This window comes from Numenius arquata, chromosome Z (assembly GCF_964106895.1).
Source record: "Numenius arquata chromosome Z, bNumArq3.hap1.1, whole genome shotgun sequence".
Lineage (NCBI taxonomy): Eukaryota > Metazoa > Chordata > Aves > Charadriiformes > Scolopacidae > Numenius > Numenius arquata.
Window position 1 is genome coordinate 14,036,512 of NC_133616.1, and position 22,230 is coordinate 14,058,741.

Genomic DNA, 22,230 nt, shown 5'->3' on the forward strand with positions numbered 1-22,230 from the left:
TCAGTCTCAGGAAAGATGGGATAATTTGTGACTATGTAAAGTAGGTAAATACAGTTGTGTTTACAAGTATATATATAAATAGGGTATATGAGTTGTACCTTGTGTATGACAATCAGCAAGTGTTCGATGATTTTCAAGCAGAATAGTGTTCAAAAGAGATTTCAGGGTGAAGAATGCAAAGGGCATGTGGTGAATCTAGGAAATGTACTTTGTATACAGAAGACAGAGCAAAGCATTTGGCTGTTAGTGTGAAAGGGGCAAATGGTAGAGGGAGCTGGCCTTATTGGCAGTGTGGAGGAGGTGGAGTGAAGTGCGATGTGAGACAACATGTGTAAGTGGTATTTAACATAGAGTGGGAAAAAATGATGCAGAGTCTTAGAGCTGTAAAGTTGTGGGGTAGAGATGGAAGCTGTTAGAAGATACAAGATGAAAAGGTGGACTCAAAATGCCCTGAAGACAGTTGTAAAAAGAAAATTATGCTGTGGGCCATGACAAAAAAAATCAGTCTGAAACCAGAATGTAAACAACATGATCAGTTAAAAAAAAGATACTGACAAAATGGAGTGGGTATGACAGAGGGCCACTGAGGGGACTGGAGCATGAAGTGTAGAAGCAGAATCTGAAGTAACTGTAATTGTTTACCCTGGTGAAGAGAAAGCTAAGGGGGATTGAAGTGCTGGCTTTAACTAGCTAATGAGCATTTATATAGAGGACAAGACAAGCTCCACTGAGGTGCTTTAACAAAAAAAGCAACAGTTGCTGTTGCAATAAGGAAAATTCCTGTTTGGATTTAGTGGGGAAAAATTCACAGTGAATCTTCATCCTTGAAAGTATTCAGAACTTGACTGGGAAGGCCCTTAGTAGCTTGATGTAACTGAAGTTGCTCCTGCTTTGAACAGATGGTTGGTCCAGAGGTCTCTCTCAGCCTAAATAGATCTATGATTTTGTGGCAACTTGTTTAGAATCATTATCTATACTTGTAGCAACAGGAGTTGAGGGACAGCATTGCTAAAATACTGGACCAGTTAAATCTTACTTGGATGACATATTCAATATAATCCAACCATGAACGTGAAGTTTCTTTTAAGCACAATACTTGGAAGTTATTCTCCTGTTGGAGTTATATGGTACCTGTCATGGATTTGATAAAATTAAATATTTCAGTTAGATTAAGATGTTTATCTAAAAGGTAGCTTTTAAAATGTATTTTCAAATGTCTGTATCTAATTTACTGCATTTGCATATCCAGTTTTTGAAATTCTATGTTCAAATGATGAAAGAAAGTGTAGGAATAGTTGTACTAAAGTATTTTGCATAGAAGTGTTTCCTACAGGGTGTTACTCAAAACAGTCATAATTACAAGTTCAGTTTCTTCCTAATATTTTTATTCTTTGTCTCCTGTTCCTATGGATGGACATTTTTTGTTGATAGAGGCTGTTGTATAGCTTTTACTTCGTGTTTTTTCACAGTAATTATATTTAAGGAATATAATTTGATCTATTCTAAAGAACATGTTTTATTCTTTCAGCTACTGAAGAGTTATATGCTATATATATGTGTGTGTTACAGGGCCTCATTTTGTACGTAAGTGCAAGAAGGAATGCACTTTTATTGTAAAGCAGTGTTAAACATTAAAAGATGGTTAGTAGTAAATACAAGTTCTGAACATGGATCTCCTTAAAATAGCAGATTTGTAAAAAAACCATGAATAAAAAAAATAAGTTAATAGTATCTCTTGTAGATTTAAAGTTGCTAGCTATTGTCAGTACAAGGAAAGATGGGAATACTTGTCAGGAAAAATTCTATGACCTTGAGAACTGCAGAAACAGAAGTAGGATGAAATTTAGGTGCCAAATGTTGATGTTTAGAGATTCATTACTAGAATTTCTTCTGTAAGCAGATACCTTTTCAGCTGGGTATGACAGAGGAAGTGTAAGATCCGTGTATATTAATATTATTACAAAATACCTAGTCAGTCATCAGTAAAATGAGCCTGTTAAAAAGCATATGCAGTTTTTGAATCTATCAGGAGAGGTATGTCTGTGTAGAGATATTAAAGTATCAGAGTATGTGTATTGAGATTGCATTGGTGCGTGGTTCCTTTGTGCTCAGGAAAAATATAATCAGATGGTATCAAATGTAGAGGTTAGTAAGAAGATTGGGAAAATTTATTTATGTGAAAACTCTCAGCATAACTTACAGTGCAGCAGTCTGAACTAATTTGTTTACGTGGTTTCTGGGCTACAGCTGGCTCATGCCCAACTAGCTCAGAGTGTTTACCGAGTGATAATCTTAATACTTCACCTATTCATGCAACAATTCCCAAGCTTTTCTTTGCTCTTGTTCCATTTCTGAACTTGTGACCATGCTTTTTTTGGAAGTGATGCTCCTGCTGTTAAATTTGCCAGATCTGTAAACTGCTTGTGTTCTACAGCTCAATCTTTGGGATGTTGCTGAGGGATGGTACAAATATTCTGGAAGGGTCCACATCTGGAAAGGAGAGGAAGTACAGGCAAAGAAGATGCAAGAAAGAGGGAATATAAGATGACTCTGAATAATTCCAGTCTGGAAATTGATATAAAGCTCTAAAGTGCAAAAGAATGGGATACTGGAATTATTTTCCAATAGGAATGATGAAGGCAAAATGTTTATCTACTAGTTAAACTACTAGTTTACTAGTTAAACTACTAGTTTAACTAGTTAAGGAAGAAAAGTTGATGAAATTACTAAATGCTTGAAGTACATTATGTGATATAAGCGATAAGTGTCTGGACTGCATGATCACGGAAATGCTTATTTCTTAAGCAAGCTGTGTGATAAATTGTTTAATAATTTCTGATGTATTTAATATGAAAAGATAAAATCTGTAAATAACAAAAGTTACAAGAAGATGAAAATTACATTGCAGGACTACTATATTTAGCCATACTCAATGTCATGGAATTCCTGTTAAATCTTCAACTCCTAGTCGTGTACCTCTCTTTGAGAAGGAGCTTTGTATCTGATTTATTCAGATGGCTTTCTAAAGCGTATTCTGAATGTTATATTTTTACAATAATGGCTAGAGTTTCTGTTCTCTTTTTTTTTTTTCTTTTTTTTTTTTCCTTTTGGGAATTTAGAGTCAATGCTACTACTGGAAGGTGAGATGAATTTGTCCCCCTGACTTTGCTCAGCTGGAGTTTACTATTCATATGTAAATCCATTGGTGCTAACAAGATTAAAGCTTCTGGGTATCTTAAGGTGGAAATGAAACATATATTAATATAGTGTTGAACTGTTTTCATTGAAGGATTTGTGCAAGTATAATGCAAAACCTAAAGAAGTGCTGTGCTTGAAATGAAGAACCCGATTTGATGCTGCGATTGTAGGTGGACACTTGAAAAAACAAACCTACTTGCTTTGCATGTTCCCTTTTCGTTAGAAGGAATACAGTAAAAGGTGTTGCTGATTTGTAGTCATACTGCTATAGGAGCTATTTGTTCAAGGTATGAGAATGGTGTTGTGTGGTGTGATTCACAAAAATATAGTTAAGACCCTCTTTTGGAAGGCTTGCTTTCTAAATGCATATTGGGTTACTTATTCTTGTTACCAAAACTATTTCTGTTGCTAAGGTGCATTTCTTTGTTTCAAAGGAAAAGGCTTGACACTTTAATTTCTAGTCCAAAGTAGTTTTAGTCTGTCTTTAGAGGGGGACATTTGTGAATGTTTTTGTGCATGGCCATGTTCGGTAGGTTTTAGAAGTGTGTGTGGAGGGCGTGAGGGAGGCTGAGGAGTTTTGTGTTTTGTTTCCTGTGTATCTTGGGGCTGCACTGTATGGTCTTTAGAGGTCTTTTCCAACCCAAACTGTTCTATGATTCTGTGCCCTATAACTTAGGCAGAGGACTTGGGAAAAGAAGGGAAGATACATCACCAACAAGGTCAGAGCTCTGCAGCTGAGGAGTGGAAGACACTTCTCCAATTCACATATCCCAATAATTTAGTAAACAGAGTGAATGGCTTCATGATACTTGGCTGTATCATTATTCTTTGCTTGGTGTTAATATTAAAGTTTCAAATAGCATTACTCATTTTCTCTGAACCACTTGGAGTCAGCAGTACAAAATTTCTGTCCCTGGCAGTAGACAAAGCATGAACACTTTCAGAGCACTAACTGATTCTATTGTGCTTTTTTCCCCAAAAGTTGATTAGCTGCAAATTACTTGAAACTGCTTTGGAAGAAAAGCTGCAAATTACTTGAAACTGCTTTGGAAGAAAAACTTTAAGTTCGGCAGTTACAGAAAGGTAAATATTTAAGGATCTTGAAGTTCATAAAATTCATGTGAAACTAGACAAAATTTCTAGGTTTGCAAAATTTAGAAGTTAATGCAAGCAGTTGTATCAGTGAAGTAAAGCTACAAATGGATACAGGTTGAATGAGGCTTTCATTATATTACTTTAATATTCTAGGTTGCTGTTGGTTATACCACCATCATTTCATGACTTGCTAAGTTGCAACAGCATTTCATCATGAGCCCTGTTCTTTTGAATCCAGGATTTGATAAGTTATCTCTAACTCTGAGTCAAATTGCTGGTATGTTCAGCTTGCTGGCTATCATATGTCACCTTCTGTAGTATTTCCCTATATATTGATAAACGTTGCTTAAGATTGTGGGTGCTGTGCAATTCCTCAGCTTGATTTCTTACAGAAAGTTGTACCGAATTCTGAACTTTCCCTGCTAGTATCAGCTGTATCTGGAAGAGGGATGCAAGTTTTAAGAAAATTTGTTACTGCAGGCTTCATGGAGACTGTCTTGGCTGAATGTGGTATAAGCTGAAATTAGTCCTTCCCTGCCACATCATCTCAGAATAAAATTGGTTATAACTTCACTTTATAGCATTGACCAGCATCCAGGTAGCACTAAATTAGGAGAAGTATGTTGTGTGTTGATATATATAGTATATCTATAACCTGATGAATAAGGGTTAGAACGTAAAGTTCAAGTTGTGTGAATGTAGCATACAAAACTGCATGAAACAAGTTCTCCATAGTTCTGCTGCATGTGCAACAGATTGTTTTGCTCCTTCTATCTCCCTGTACGGAGATAGGGAGAGAAACAGAGAAAGTGTTTATGGGCCATATCTAGAGGTTCTGATGATAATGCCTTACTTCTTCCCATCCCTGGCAAAATATTTGGACTGTGAAGTGTGCCAGAATTCTCAGATTATGGATTTAAATATTAGTTGTTTTAAACTATTCTGGCAGTACTGAGACACCACTTTGAGAGGCCGAACTGTGCAGTTTTAGGCTACTTTGTTACCAGGAGGTACACTTAAAAACCAAAAGAATTAAAGAATTTTGCACCCCCGCAGCTTGAAAGCAGTTTTGCAGAGCTGAAATACAGTTCTTAAATTCTCATATGCTCTTTTTCTAAAACCTAGAAAATCCTCTCTAGTCTGTAATAAAATCGAGTTCATGATGGAGAAACATTTCTGACCCAAACTATGAAAATACTAACTTTCATTATTCTGGTTACTTTTTTATGTACAGAGTTCCGCTCAACTTGATAATTATTTTTTTTTTTTTAATTAATTTCTTCAATAAAAAATCCATTCTTCCTTACATCTGTGGAAGTTTTCATTGGTAGCAAAGGATAGTTTATAGGGTAAATCGCCTTGACTTGCCTGTCTCTCTCTCTCCTCTTTGTGTAATGTGTGTTGCAAAAATCAAGTGCTTCAGGTTCTCATACTGTTGCAAATACATCCCAGCATGCAGCTTGAGCAAGAATGAATTCTGTGGCATTTGTAAGGTGAAGATTGAGATACTTGTTGGCTGTGTAATGGAGAAGTACAATATCTGACTTAGAGGAGAAGCAGATGACTTAAAAAACTGTGGATTCTTCAACAGTGGCTCCCCTCACATCCAAAATCTTCAAGAATCATTGATAGATACTCATCACTGCCATTATCACCTCTGCCATTAGTGGCTTAAATGTGATTTAGCTGTCACATAAGGTAGAATTGGAAATGCAGCATTGTGTTTCCATTCCAGCATGGTAATGCTACACCATATTCTCGAAATCTTCCTTTAGTTACCTTAGAGTATTTAAATTTCAAGTGTTGCCCTATTTAATTTTTTAAAATACATTTCTGGATCATATTAATTTGTGGAGGTTGTATGTTTTACTGATATTCTGAACTGTTTTGGTCATATCTATAATTTTCGTTAGTTTTTAATATTTCTGTGATACCCACTGAGGATTTTTATTGCCAATGACTTTCAGTTTCCTGGTTCAATTATGGAAGTTTAGTCTTCATTTTTTTTCATGATAAATTCCTCCCAGCTTCTAAAATCTTGAGCTGCATTACTTTCCTTAGTTTTGACTTGTGGTTAGACAGCTAGAACTGTGTGACTTAGCATTAGTGTAAACTTCATGATGTGTAAAATATGTAGCCTACGTGTTATGGTCTTAAAATAGTAAGCAAGCAAACTCAAAGTTTTATTTTTAAAATGATCACAATGGAAAACATAGACTGTCATAATCTATGAAGGTATACCTTTTGCATGTAGTAGGTGTGAGTTTAGGTGTTGAGAAGATTACATCTAGTTTACTTGAATTATTGTTTTTAAATGTTACATTAGTTATTGTTTTTAAATATTATGTTACTGGTTTACTTGAAGTTCATTTAATGTAACTAAAATGTTTTAAAAGGAAAGAAGAGTGTGCAAACTAAACTACACATTCTCAAGGTAACGATTGACCGAGTTATTTCTTGAGGGAGATTCTACATGGAAACAAAATTCAGTCTGCACAGATTGAGATGAAGGACAGACCTTTAGAAGTTGCTGCAACAAGTGCAGGAACTAAGAGGGGCAAATGAGAAAACCAGTATTACAGGGTCTAAAAGTTTGTCTGGTTTTTGTTCAGTCCTCAGTAATCTGATAAAAAGGAAAACATAAAATTATCAGTGCTGCTTACTTGTCATTTCTGTAGGTTCTTATAAATTGTGCAGGGTATTGCTGAACAATGTCAAAAATAAAAAAATAATTTGTGAAATATTCAGTTGTGTCCACAGCTAAAAGAAAATGGTAACGTATCTCAGTATCTGTAGAAGTAGTACAAAGCAGGAGTTCCATAGTTAACAGTGTAGTTCTTTGCATCCAGGAACTCTGTAGCTACACCTAAAACTGAATCTTGGATTACTGAGTAGTTAGATTAAAAAAAAACCTCAAAACCAACCAAACAAAAAACGTAACAAAACTATACAACCACAGAACTATCATATGCTTCAGTTTTGCAAGAGGAGGCAGTATTTGTTTAGTTTTCTGAGGTAGAATTACCAACTGAACTGAGCAAGAAGTGTGTAAAATTAGTGTCGGAGGATCAGGCATAGTTTTTATCTTGACTGCTTAATACATACAGACTTCTCTTTTTTTTTTGTTCTCAATGCCATCAAAAGTGGTTATCTGAATTTATCCATTTAAACTATATCTAGTGGCTTTACTCATACCCAGAGAAGAAGCCAATGCTGTGATTTTTCGGATGGGAATTTATTAGAACAAGATTCCTGGAGATTATCTCTTCAGAAGATGGAAGAATTTAATATTTTGTTAGTCTGTGGGTAATTGATACTTGAAAGATGTGGAGTGAAGCTTACTGTTAAGTCAATCAGCATCCAACCTGAGGACACAATTTCTCTCTTATAAGACATTCTTTGTCAGGTGAGATACTGAATCAATTCGTGCTTTGGTGGGAAATTGAAGTCAAGTACATAATAAAAAATTGAAGGATCGATCGTCCATGTCATACAGATTTTCAAAGACAAGATTTTAGTTATACAGAAAAGTTATGATAAAACGTTCAGCGTCTCAGAAGAAACCTTACACTGAGATTCTGGCTGATTGTTACTAATTCTGTTTCAGTGTTTGGAAGGATAGTAATATTACTTTGAAACATTTAAATGCTTTGTATGTGCAATCCAAATTACTAGAGAAGGTTCGCTTATCTGCAGTTAGAAATTGTATATACATTACGTAAAAGCTGACATGAAGCATGAGACAAAATAATTTTGTATTGTAATTTGTGAAATTAATTAAGTTTTGAGAGATCTTTCTTTTTGAAAGGCACATTACTATAACTGAGTCAATATCATTAGTCAGACACTTCGGTGACATTCTTTATTTTTACCAGTGTTTCTGGTATTAGAATTTTGCATATGTTTCACAGTATGTTCTCGTTTTGTTTTATCTTTGGAGTATTAAAGCCTGAGATCTCATGCATGTTGCAGAGGACTTTGCCTTTTTGAACAGTGGTTTTGATATTTGGTTTTGTTATTTGCAAATATAACCAATACTCTGTTAAAATGAGCAACTTTATTTTCTAAACTATTGGTGATCAGTGTTTTCATCAAATTAGAGCTTATTGTGGGAAAATATTCTAGTGGATTTCTGAGTTTTGGGGTGGTTTTTTTTTTTCCGAATAATTTGTAAAATGTTACAGTTGCCTCTTTTCTTTCAAATTATCAATTGGATTTTGTTAAACAATTAAGAAGCTGAGGTAGTTCACCAATCAAATATCTCCTCTGTTTAAGCCAAAGCCCCTGTTTTAGATGGAGTAAGTATGGATGTTAAAATTTAAAATAGTGAATTTGATTTCTTTTTTGCCTTACACATACCTCCCCCTTCCCTCTTTATGACAAGCCTTTATAGAGAGTTTTCTGCTTGCTATTCTTTATATATGCGGCTTCACTGTCTTGATGAAGTTTACATTGTTTCTTCCCTGCATAGAACGGAGGAAGCATACTGAACCTGAGTGCCTCTGGATTATGGCCAGTAATTGTGATGTTATTCTTTAACAAAAAGGGAAATTGTCAGAACTTGCCGTGTGCATTTGAAGACACCTTAGATTCTATTTAGGAGAGCAGTTTTGTTCCTGCATAATACATACTGCAAATTTTTTGCTTATCTCTTTGCATAAAGTCTTAGCTAAAAAATCGTTTGCAGTCAGCAAGCTTTCTGGATCAGCACTGTAGAAGGTGTATGTGGTATCTTCAGTCAGTCTCATGCTGATGTTTTGAAGGGCTATGACGTCCAGTAGAGGTACAAGGAAGGACAGATAGCTGCTGGAGGGTGCATAGAGACATTTTTAATAGGCTTACATGGACCTGTGCAAGTGTGTTTGTGGTGACATGGTAGGGGCCTCTGGAAAAGGAGCTCCTTTGTACCAGTTGGCCAGAAAAAACTTCAGTTGAATATAGCTTAGGTAATGTGTGTTTTGTCATGGCCTACACTTAGAATTTATTCTCATGCAGTTTTGTCTAACAAAGGGTTTCAATACCTTTGAGAAAAAAACATTGAAATTAAGCTGCTTCCTTCCTATTAACTTCTGAACCTAAATAAAAATTAATTAAAATGAAAATGTACATCCATAGTGGATGCACATGTTCCATCACTACCTCCCTATACCATTTTCCATTTCTGAAACCAATGCTGGAAGCCCCCAAATCCATCTTGTTCGGCAGAGAAGATGAGGCAATTTGAGGCTTTTCATTATATGCTGGTTTAGAAGGCGTAAGCTCACCTCATAACAATATTTGAAACTCTGTCTTTCAGGCATTTCTGAAGAAATGAAGTCATTTAGTTTTGCAGAGAGGTTCTTTATTCCAGATGCTGTTCACACTTTTTTTCTGCTATGGGTTTGTTTTGAATGTTTAAAATATTCTGTATTCTAAGAGTTTAGATTTTTATTTTTAGTTCAGATTTTTTTTTTTCCTTAAATCCGTAGAAGAAACAAAACTTATTTTGGAGTTTAAATGAGATACTTTGGCTGGAGGTTAGGCATGTAAATCTCTATTCAGGCAATGCTGGGTGAACTTCTTAGTGCGAAGAGTCATAGCACTTTCAGGTCACTAGGAAGGAACTGAGTCTGTTCTTAATTTTATCTTTAATTTTTCTTCCTGAAAAGCTAAGCCCTTTCAACTGTGAAAAATATGTGTAAATATAAACTCAAGGTGGTGATATAAGCTTGTATTCTCCAACAGTCAGTACGCAGATACAATGGGCCACATATTCTAGTTTAAGTGGTGCTCTAGAATATTGCTGTGTGGGTAAAGCCTTTCACCTCTCCATCAAAAATCATCCCATGCTAGAAGAGAGAGAATGCTAAAACTGTCAACATCTACACCTGCAAATACATGTTAGTGATTTAATTTATTCCACCTATATTTGTTTAGTTTTGTAATTCAGTCCATTTAAATGAAAGGTCGAAAACGTTTTCTTTTCAGGGCGGACGTGTGATTGTGATTTTTGTGCATTTTTAGCATGCAAGATAGAAATACTGAATTTATTGCTGCTGTCCTGTAGTGTGCACCACAGCCCCACAGCACCCTGTGCTTTTCCCTAACCCCTGGTTCAGCAGTGTTCCCCATAGCTTTTTGCATTACATAGTCCTTCCAGGCTGCTGTCATCGTTCACAGTCCTTTCCCTATGCCTCATGGATGTTTGGAAAATCCTTACTATACAGTATACAAGTAAATTTCATGCTTGAAGTTTATGATGCCTCAACAGAGGTGGAGGACAGAGACACATTCTTAAAGTTACCTTTAAAATGGTCAGTTGTATAATGACAGTGTATTTTGATTTGATAGGCAAGGAAAAATATCTTTCACTGCCTGTAAAAGGACTCCCTGTCCAAGAAATTATGGTGATGCGGGATTGGTAGGGGCCACCCAGGTCATCAGGTTTGACTCTGCAATAGCTATGATGATACAATGGATGTCTAACTGGGAAGAAGCCACGTAAAACTCACTCCATGTACCATTTCAATTTGTTTCATATTTCATTCTGACAGCATTACCATATAGACAGTATTATATTATCTTTTTTTCTTTTTTTTTTTTTTTTCCTTCTCTCTGAGGTTGAAGGGATATCAGTGGTAGGAATTCATCAGGTAGAAGTCTGACACTTGTAAGAAAGGAGTAGACGGGAGAACAGAGTAGTAGTTTTTGTTACTGAAGGAGTCTGAGTCTTGTAGGATTTGATGCCTCCTTACCTTCTTCTAATCAGTCTGTTCTTCCGGTCCTTTTCTTCCTCCTTCTTGCTTTCCTGTGTGAAGTAACACCTTGTGCAATACATGTACCATATGATAATTTCACCGTGACTGGGTACACAGAATTTCTAGTTGCATGATGATGACATTTTTCTGTAAAGTGAGCAGTAAATTTATTGAACAAGTGATACTTCAGTGTGAAGTGTTAAATGAAAAAATCTTAGCACAGCACATGAATCACTGACTTCGGAGGAAGACACTGGAGAGAGCTTATTTAAAAAAAAAACACCACCGACCCAACCAAACAAACCAAACCCCACACCCCCAAGCCCTAACAAAAACCTATCTTACTTTGGTGGGGAAAAGGGAAGGCTTTTATCAATCAATGCTTCTAAAGCAAGGTCCTTTGTTTGAAAGATGAAGAAATTGTTTTAATTGCTTGGAGATGTGCAGTGCACGTTTGTGCTTTTATGCTTGTTGGAGAGAACTTGTGAAACCTGGATGGTGAATTAGCAAGAACTGCTGCTTTTAAAACACAGTTTTAAAAGTACCTTGAAGCTTCCTAGAAAGCACAGCTGTACAAAGTTTTTAAAAATTTTTAAAATACATGCATTTTTAAAATACTATGTACTTTAAAGAAACTGCAGAAATGTTTGTATGTTGTAGTGTTAAGCAGGAGACATCATAATGCCTTTCTGTCATTTCAACAAAGATTTCAGAGGAAACAAATGGATCTCTGTTCTTTCTCTTGCTGAACTCTTGACTGTAAGGCTAGTAATATGCATTATTAATTGAACTAAGGACTGTTTTTTATGTGGTGGCTATGCTGTATTTCCTCCACTGCAGATATATTCTGCTATCTATTGAGGAAAAATTAGTCATATAATGGAGTGAAATATTTTTTCCAGTAAGAATTAGTGTAAGAGAGAAGAGATGTGTACCCTTACGAATTGCAGAATGACTGACCATTACCCTTTTTTATGTGTTCATCTCTTACTGATGTGATTTGTCTTATTTATCGATCAGGTCATGTCGTATATATCATAAATATCATGCCATTGATGATGGCAATGTTAACATACCTGTTCAGAAGGCGGCAACAAAGAGTTCTAAGGGTAAAGATATATCAAGCGTTCAGTTTCAAAGATGAAAGAGCTGAGATCTTCAGAACAATGGTACATTCTCAAAAGCAAACATCTCTGAGAAATCTTGTGGTCCTGTATCTCCTGCTCCTGCATCTCCATGTCATACATGTCTCCCTCTCTATTAAACTGTGTTCGTTTCTGAAGTTCCTGCACATTTCTTCCTACCACTTCCTCCTTCTATTATATTAACTTTTCCAGGAAAAATTCCTCGCTGTCGGTCAAACTCGGCCATTTCAGCTGAAAAACAAAGAATGAATAGTATAGCAAGATATTAAACATGCGGGGATGCAAGTATAAAACAGTGGATAGAGAGGTGATGGATGGCCAGATATTCTTTTAGGGTTTTGGTTTTTTTTGCAGTTTTTTAACTGATTTTCCAGCTCTTCTCTGTCTTTGATATTTATTTGCTGCTGAATTATGTTAGAAAGCTATGGAAGGTCCTGTACTTGGTGGTAAGTAGTTCCAGTAGCTATACCAAAACTGTTCTGTGGACCAGTAAATCTGTATTGACATTTTGTAATTCATGTAGTGCCATTGGTCAGCTGAAAGTGAAAACTGTTCCTATTGCAGCTGCTTGTTTAGGAGAGACTTTCATTTCTAATTTTCAGGGGGTGTGTGTAAGTTTCTGTTTTGGGGGCAGAATATTCTGGTATGCATTTATCCTTCAGGTTTTAAAAATCTGTTGTAGTACATTGCTGTACCCTAACAGTCATTTAATCATGAATTTATGATCTCCTAATTCTTAAAAAAGTATGTGAAAGAACACCAAAAAGTTGCAGATTTAAATGCAACTATATGACCTTTTCATTCTTAGCTCCTTCAGTACTGAATGTGTAACATTTGCTTTTCTAGCTTAATAATGAATTAAAGCAGCGCTATTAGCTTGTAACTCATTCAACAGGTCATATTACTTGTTATGGAATAAGCATATTGCAATTCCCCACTGCATTTCACTTTTTACCTAAGTGGTTACCGATGCAAAGGCTTATCTACAGACACCCTCTCTGTATATACTAAATTTCTCCTCATGTTTATACCTTTGTTTATTTTGGCCTTCTTTCTTTGCTTAGTAAAATCGGATTTCCTAGTGGAAAGCAGTATTTCAGATAAAGGGACAATATTAATGTGTCATATAATTTCCTAAGATGGACTAAGCACTAAAAACTTTTGCGGACAAATTTGTTATGAATTCATATGTTTGTGAGGTTTTGGTTTTTTTTTTTTTTTTTTGGTGATTCTTCTAAAGGTGCAGCTTTTGCTGACCGGTGATTTCTGTCAGTGAATCGATACATATTATATAAAAAAAGTGCTCCTAACAGAAGGTGTTGAACTAAGGAGTTGTGCCTTTTTTATAGATAAAAGCTTAAATATAGACATAAGCAATAATCAGAGGAAAACTGATTACTTTCTGACTGACTGCCCTTTTTCTTTTTTTGAACACTTTGTAGTGATGGATTTCTCTTCCCTGGTTTGTATTTATTTGTTTTAGTTAAAGACAGACTAGGAAGTTCTGAACTCTTCAGCAGTGGACTGTGAAAGAGGGAAACTGTCATATTTTAGCAGTGAAGGATAGACCATTTCTGCCACACTTTAACCCCCTAATCATTAGTTTATAGAAAAAACTTATAGAGTTCTCCTGATTTTTATTTTGTATTGATCTTCAGTGCTTATTGTGCTAGTTTTCTAGTTTTGGAAAGACGTGTAATAGTGAATGATGTGGTTAAAGCAAGATGAGGAAACGATGCATAGCAGATTTTGATAATGCCTTTGAAAGTATTGCCAAATTCCTGATAGTTAAGGGATTGGAGCATCTCATATTTTAGGATAATCTGAGAGAGCTAGGACTGTTCATCCTGGGCAAAGAAGGTTCAGGGGGATGTTACCGATATGTTGCTAAGATATGTGATGAAGCCAAACTCTTCTCAGTGATGTCCAGTGGCAGGATAAGAGACAATGGGCACAAACTGAAATACAATAAAATCCATTTAGAGAACCTTTGTGACTTAAGGGTGATCAAACATTGGAATATGGGTGGTTGTGGAGTCTCTGTCCTTGGAGTTACTCAAAACCTGACACTGCTGTAGCTGACCCTAGGGTATTGGACTAGATGGCCTCTAGAGGTCTCTTCCAACCTTAAACATTACAGGATTCTGTGACGTAACTCCCTTAAGACAGAAAAACGTACTCACGTTATGCAAATCATCACAACTGATAAGTGCCAGCTATCTATTACAAAATTCTTTTATAGCATTACTTCCTGACTTTAGTAACTTATCTTTCATATATATTTTACTGCCAGGAAATGCAAAATTGGCTCTTGTCCCACATAAATTTCAGAAGTGGCAATTTATTGTCTAGATACTTTATCACCTTTCAATTTTTAAGGCTCTTGCATTAGCATATATAGGAAGCTTTATGGGATGTGGTGATTTTCAAAAAAGATATCCTTTCATGTGTGCTGATTTTACTAATTAAAAATATCTTTTCCACTCCTCTTATTTTTCCTTGGAAAGCCATTAAGTATTCAGTAAGTTACGAGGGGCAACTGTAAAATTCTTAGGTGAGTTAGTGGAAATTGTGATGACAGCTTTCTGCTACAGAGGCAGAACAGTGCTTTTAGCTTAAAGACCATGTCCTACAGTCCTTATATATGCAGTCTGCATTGGTACCTCATTCTAAGGAATAAATATGATAACAAGAAACTGAAGTTAGATTTATGCAAAAGATATATTCTAAAAGGAAAACACATAGTTGTAAAAGATCGTACTGGTAACTTATGAAAATTGAAGCAAGTTGTGAAGTGTTTCTCATGAACAATGCTGAAAAAAACATTGCTATTGAACTGTTGAAACTTATCATGGGCTTTGTTATATCTCATTGGAGCTTAACATTTAGTAAAAATTCTGCTTTATAAGTATTTATACTCTCTCATTTTTGTACTTAGTGATACAGTAAGCATCATCGTCCTTGATTTGGGAAAAAAAGATAAGCTAGGTCTCCTATATGGTTTTCAAAGTAGAACTATGCCCTAAATGACTACAGAGGGAATTGTCACTTTAGAGACTGATAATACGAACCTTTCCAGTTTCCTCAAATTATTATTTTAAATTCATTTTTAGCTAGAATTTATTCTTGTATGATACGCAGTGGAATTCAACTTTCCTTTAATATTAGAAACCCTTTTTGTCCATTATGTATTAATAAGCAGCGAGGTCTTTCTTACTAAATTTACTTCAAAAGAGGTAGACAAACGTAATGGAAATTTTATGGGAGTGATTAACTGCTTACAGCTTTCTAAGATTGCCTGTTTCACATAATATCCTGGACATTGAAATAGCACTTATATTAGGTTTTGCATGCTTTGTGGAGACTAGATACCAAAATTGCCTTCTGAACTGAGAACTTGGAATCAGCTCTAGAGCTATAGCAATTGCAGTCCTTTTTCCATCTAGTTTTAAAATTTGTGGTGAGGAGTGATTCTGCAGTACTTTCATTTTTCCATTAGGGACTGAGGTCTATCTAGTAAAGACATTTCTAAGAACTGGTTTCTTGAGATGTTGGCTTTGTGGGATTTTTTTGTGTGTCTGTGTGGGGTTGCTGTGTGTGGTGGTGTTCGGCTTTTTGTTGTTTTGGGGTTTTTTTTGTTTTGTTTTGGATTTGGGTTTTTTGTTGGCTTGTGGGTTTTTTTTGTATTTTTTGTGTGTTTATTTGTTTTTTAGCCTAGAATGCAATTTTCAGTATCATTCAAGCTTTGGATGATGTACTGTCAAGTTTTGTGTGACAGATAACAATGATATCCGTTGGGAGAAGGTACTCACTTGCAAAGCCCTGCTGGAAGACTGAACTGAATTAATGGAAGTCCGCAAGGGGAAGTCAGATGGTCATTACAAGCAGCCATATACATTTCTACAACAGTTGGAAAGGCTGTGATCATTGCTTTGAAACCAGCAAAAAAGTTGCAGGCGTATCACATGCAGTAAAAGTTACTTTGGAAGAACTGAGCAATTGACCAAAATGTTTAGTTCCTTCAAGGCTTGGGAATCTGTACGCTGAGTGTTAATAATGGTTACTTCAGCAGATCAAAGGCATTGTATTTAGTGATCTAAGAGAAGGGTTGCTGGAAAAGGAGAAATCTTAGGAGCAGGTAGATTTTCATCTTTATCCTATAGTGCGCTTTACTGGAAATGTTTCAATCTTATTGGAGCTCTTTGCTTCTCTTAGCAATCATAGCAAGGTTGCAGGCACCGTAGTTTATATTTTGCCCTTTTTATTATCATTTCATATTTGCAAACTGTATTGCGTATTCTCCAAAAGAAGAGAAATGGGAGGCAAGTACAATGGAAGTAGCAGATGAAGTAGCTTTGATTAAATAGTGAATGATAACACCTTGTAATGGCGGTATCATCTTTTGTAACAGGCTCAGCTTTGTAATGCATTATGTACTATTCAGGGTAGTTTATCAACAGTAAAACTCCTCAGGTGTAGCAAATGAAAGTTCAACAAAAAAGAATAGAAGGTTTATATCTAAACTATAATGCAGGCAATGTAGGATAGTACATAAATATTTTATTACTTTTTTTTTCCTCCAGTTAGAAAAGGTTTGAGATGTATTCTCTGGGGGTGAACATACCTTTTTTTCATCCTGGTTGAATTGATTGTACTCAACTATATCTACAGTCTAGTTGGGGAAGTAGGAAAGTTAGGTCCTTGTATCCAGTGTTGCCAGTTCATCCACTTCTTCTGATTGCAGAGAGCTTATTTATCCAAAGGTCTTCATGTTTGTTGAAGCAAGAATAGGAAGCCCCTGGCTCATATCAAGTATTGGCACTTAAATCTGGAAGCTGAATCTTTTTAAGTTCCATGAATCTGAATAGAATAGTGAAGACTTTGTTGCATCCACTCATCACAGAGGAAAAAGTGCTTCTGTCATTACGGATATTTATGATTTTCATAGAATCATAGAATGGGTTGGGTTGCATAGGTCTCGAACGCTTCCAGGGAAGGGGCATACACAGCTTCTCTAGGCAACCTGTTCCAGTGTCTCACCATTCTCAGAGTAAAGATAATTACTTCCTAGTCTGTAATCTAAATCTCCCCTCTTTCAGTTTAAAACCATCACCCCTCATCCTGTTGCTCCCCTCCCTGGTGAAGAGTCCCTCCTCATCTTTCCAATAGGGCCTCTTTAAGTACTGGAAGGGGCTATAAGGTCTCCCCGGAGCTTTCTGTTCTATAGGGTGAACAACTGCAATTTTCTCAGCTTGTCTTCATAGGAGAGGGGCTCCAGCCCTCTGGACATCTTTGTGGCCCTCCATGGACCTGTTGGAACAGGTCCAGAGGTCCTTCCTGTACTGAGGACTCCACAGCTGGACACAGTACTCCAGGTGGGGTCTCACCAGAGCAGAATAGAGGGGGAGAACACCTCCCTCGACCTGCTGGCCACACTTCTTTTGATACACCCCATTTTGTTTAAAAAGACCGTTCCATTTGGAGATGTTCAGACACCTATTTCTTTTTGCAAGATGGATTAAAAAAGCCTCTGGTGGTTTGTGTTGGGTTTGTCTTTTTTGTTATTCTTCTTACTTACAGTGGAAGGGATTTTTTTTTTTTAATACAACTATTCAGTGTACATGTCAACTCTATTCAAGCAAGTAACTTAATTTCTGCCTTCCATCAAAGTAATACGTGAATAAGATTAAAAGGCAAATGTAAAAACTACAACATGGGATAGCTTTGGAAAACAAGCAAACTTAAGTGTAGACTTAACCCTTTGCAGAATTTAATGCACTTTCTGGATTACTGATGCTCTTTTAACTTGTGATGATTTTTTTTTTTTTAGCTGTATGTACTCTTGGTGTGTGGTTATGTGTTTAACCTCTTTAGACCAAGTAGGTTCCAATTAATGGGTGAACTTCAGGGAAAGTTTTTGCTTTGTTACTGTCAACATCAAGATTAGAAATGTTAGATGCAACTTTCCTTGGGGCCTTTGTAATCTAAAAATCTCACTACTTTTCTTTAAAATAAAAATGGAGAAAATGCCTACTTTTAGAGGAGTTGAAAAAATACAGGATTCTGCAATTGTTGAAAATATTAATTTTGTTAATATAATGTTGCTGTGGATTGTTTACACTTTCTTTTTTGGAATAGGGAGCCTTAGATTTTGGGTAATGCTTTCTTCCTCAGCTTAATAAAATATCTTGTCTAAATGGTTGAATTGTCTTTGGATTTATTTTGTTGTAGAGCAGTTTGGGTAGCTATATGCCAGGTATAATAAAGATTGCTGATAAAGAAAATAAAATATGTAGTCAGTTGGAGTACATAGATTTTTTTTTTTTAAATATTTTTTTTATTCCCCCCTGGCAGTTTCTGGGTGATCTGCTCTTGGTGTCCCTGCTTGAGCAGGAGGCTGGACAAGATAACCTCCAGAGGTCACTTCCCACCTCAAGCATTCTGTGATTTTTTTGGGAGAAAAATAGTGAGAAACACAAAATCATGGATTGCATGAGCACAGTAGCAGTCCTCTATTCCTTCCTTCTCTCTTGAAGGCTGGGGAGTAAGGGGGGAAGAGAGAAAGGAAGATGAATATATGGAATGTCTTTAGTATTTTTTGTCATAGACTATCTACCTCATTGGTAAGGCATTGTTCAATGCAGTGTAGCATAGTTGCTGTGTTAGCTTATGATGACGTTTAGTCTTGTCAAATGTGAAGTGACTTGTTTTCTGCTGTTCTTTGTGTTGCATACTGAAAAGGAGAGCTCTACAGAAATATCTGTGTGGGTAGACCATGTTTTATGGTGGAACGGGATTAATACATAAGTTGTGGACATGAGGAAAATGATAAGGAGTTGGGAGAGAAGAAAGGCAGGTCAGGAAACAGTAGGATTGTGTGTTTATTGTGCCTTCAGTCAGCTAAAAGCTGTGTTCATAGAAGTTTTGGGAAGTCTAACTGTCTTCCTTCTTACTCATTTGTCTTTGTGCTGTCCTGTGAGTCAGCAGGCAGCTTATTCCGTAAGAGGATGGGAATCCCATTTGTAGTTCCTGATTGCATGTATCTAAATTAATTCTTCCATCTTTTTCTTCTCCAGTCTGTATACATAACGCATGCTTGTATGTGTGCACATGCGTGTCTGTATGCCCACCTGTCTGAGGAACTGAGCTGTAGCTTTCTAACTCTTGTGACTCATCCCTGTTCTTGGGAATTGTGAAAGAAAGCTAGCAAAACATTGATCCAAAAGAGCAGAACAAAACCAGACTAGAATACAAAGATGTGAAATTTTAAAAAACAAATCTTGGATGCGGGAAAAAGGGCAACAAAGGTTAACTCGTTTGGTTAGTAACCACAGTAGTTTCATATACTGTTTCGTAAGCTCTTTAGCCTTCCTTGTCACCTCTAGCCTTGTGCCTTCTTCAATTGCTGTGGAAGGAGGAGGTAACCATTCTAGAAGGGCCATGTTCTGTGTTTTTCAAAATAGTCTGCAAATGAAGTGAAATTTTTAGCACGGTTCCTCAGTAGGAAAGTTTCTCAGCTTTTTATGTCATATATTATCATCCTGCTTTGCTCCTTAAAATGAAAATAAAACCTGCTATTGATCGCCAACAGTCTAATCTCTGTATATGACCTGCAGTGTTTTTACTTGGTCTCCAGTGGTATGCCCTGGTTTTGACATTGTTCTCCTTCTACGTTGACAATGGTTCAAACTTGAAATGTCATAGTGAATCTTCTGTGTTCTTTAATTGTTCTACCCTCTTTTATTCTGATTAATAAGTTTGTACCAGACATTATGATCATAGAATCGCTTTGGTTGGAAGAGACCTGTAAGATTGTCAAGTCCAACCAGTAACCTAACACTGCCAAGTTACCACTAAAACATGTCCCTCAGCACTACATCTACATGTAAATGCCTCCAAGGATGGTGACTCCACCACTTCCTTCGGTAGCCTGTTCCAACGCTTGATAACCCTTTCAGGGAAGAAATTTTTCCCAATATCCAGGAGCTAGCCGAACTAGAACTTAATCTGGCTATTGCCATAAAGGACAATAAAAGATGTTTCTATAAATGCATTAGCAACAAAAGGAGGGCAAAGTAGAATCTCCATCCTTTATTAGATGGCGGGGGGATGCACAGTGACCACGGACAAGGAAAAGGCTGAGGTACTTAATGCCTTCTTTGTTTCAGTCTTTAAAAGTAAGATCAGTTGTTCTAGGGGTACCCAGCCCCGGAGCTAGTAGATAGGGGCGGGGAGCAGAATAAAGCCCCCATAATCCAAAGGAAGACAGTGAGGGACCTGCTACAGCACCTAGATATACACAGGTCTATAGGGCTAGATGGGATCCCCCCAAAGGTACTGAAGGAGCTGGCAGAAGGGCTCACTAAGCCACTTTCCATCATTTACCAGCAGTCCTGGCTAACCAGGCAGGTACCAGTGGACTGGAGGTTAGTGAATGTGATGCCCGTCTGCAAGAAGGGCCAAAAGGAGGATCTGGGGAATTACAGGCCTGTCAGTCTGACCTCAGTGCTCGGGAAGGTTATGAAGCAGATCATCTTGAGTGCCATCACGCAGCATGTACAGGACAACCAGGTGATCAGTCCCAGTCAGCATGGGTTTATTAAAAGGCAGGCAGGTCCTGCTTGACTAACCTGATCTCTTTCCGTGACAAGGTGACCTGCTTAGTGGGTCAGGGAAAGGCTGTGGATGTTGTACACCTAGGCTTTAGTAAAGCCTTTGACACCATTTCCCACAGCATTCCCATGGAGAAACTGGCTGCTCATGGCTTGGATGAGTGTACCAAAAGATGTCCAGGCCCAAAGAGTGGTGGTGAATAGAGTTAAATCCAGTTGGCGGCCAGTCACAAGTGGTGTTCCCCAGGGCTCGGTATTGGGGCCAGTTCTCTTTAATACCTTTATTAGTGATCTGAACGAGGGGGATCAAGTGCTCCCTCAGTAAGTTTGCAGATGACACCAAGTTGGGCGGGAGTGTTGATCTGCTTGAGGGTAGGATGGCTCTGCAGAGGGACCTGGACAGGCTGGATTGAGGGGCCAACGCTGATGGGATGAGGTTCAACAAGGCCAAGTGCCAGGTCCTGCACTTAATTCACAACTGACCCATACAGTGCTACAAGTTTGGGGAAGAGTGGCTGGAGAGCTGCCTGGTGGAAAAGGACCTGGGGGTGTTGGTCGACTGACAGCTGAATATGAGCCAGAAGCGTGCCCAGGTGGCCAAAAAGGCCAATAGTATCCTAGCTTCTACTGAAAATAGTGTGGCCAGCAGGATTAGGGAAGTGACTGTACTTGGCACTGGTGAGGCTGCACCTTGAGTACTGTGTTCAGTTTTGGGCCCCTCACTACAGGAGGGACATTGAGGTGCTGGAGCATGTTCAGAGAAGAGCAACAAGGCTGGTGAAAGATCTAGAGCTCAAGTCTTATGAGGAGCAGGTGAGGGAACTGGGGTTGTTTAGCCTGGAGAAAAGAAGGCTGAGGGGAGACCTCATCACTCTCTACAGCTACCTGAAAGGAGGCTGTAGCGACGTGGGGGTTGGTCTCTTCTCCCAAGTAACAGGCAATAGGACAAGAGGAAATGGCCTCAAGTTGCACCAGGGGAGGTTTAGATTGGATATTAGGAAAAATTTTACACTGAAAGAGTTATCAAACACTGGAACAGGCTGCCAAGGGAAGCGTATGGAATCGTCATCCCTGGAGGGTATTTAAAAGATGGGTAGACATGGTGCTTAGGGACATGGTTTAGTGGTGGTTTTGACAGTGTTAGGTTGATGGTTGGACTCAACAATCTCAAAGATCCCTTCCAACCTAGACAATTCTATGACCAAAAACCCCAAAGTTCTGCTGGTGACACCAGACTTGGAGCCAGGTATTGATCTGTTGAGTCTTCCTGTTTCTTCCCTCGTCATTCCTGTGACTGGAGGCATAGAGGAGAACACTATTTCTGGTCCTGATCCCTTAACGAGTCTTCCCAAGGCCCTGAAGACTCTCTTGGTTTCCCTTGCATTTCTTGTTGCAACTTCATTGCTGCCTGCCTGAAAAATCACTTTTGGATAATAATCTGAG

At 37.5% G+C, this 22,230-nt stretch overlaps 1 protein-coding gene across 1 annotated transcript in view; it reads left to right on the forward strand.

The window, feature by feature from the left end:
- Positions 1–4,178: 4,178 nt before the first annotated feature.
- NIPBL (NIPBL cohesin loading factor) overlaps positions 4,179–22,230 on the forward strand; it is a 124,558-nt gene continuing 106,506 nt past the window's right edge. Inside the window, exon 1 of the mRNA XM_074165987.1 lies at positions 4,179–4,281. The gene's annotated coding sequence lies outside the window, so the exon portion shown is untranslated. The remainder of the gene's footprint in view (positions 4,282–22,230) is intronic.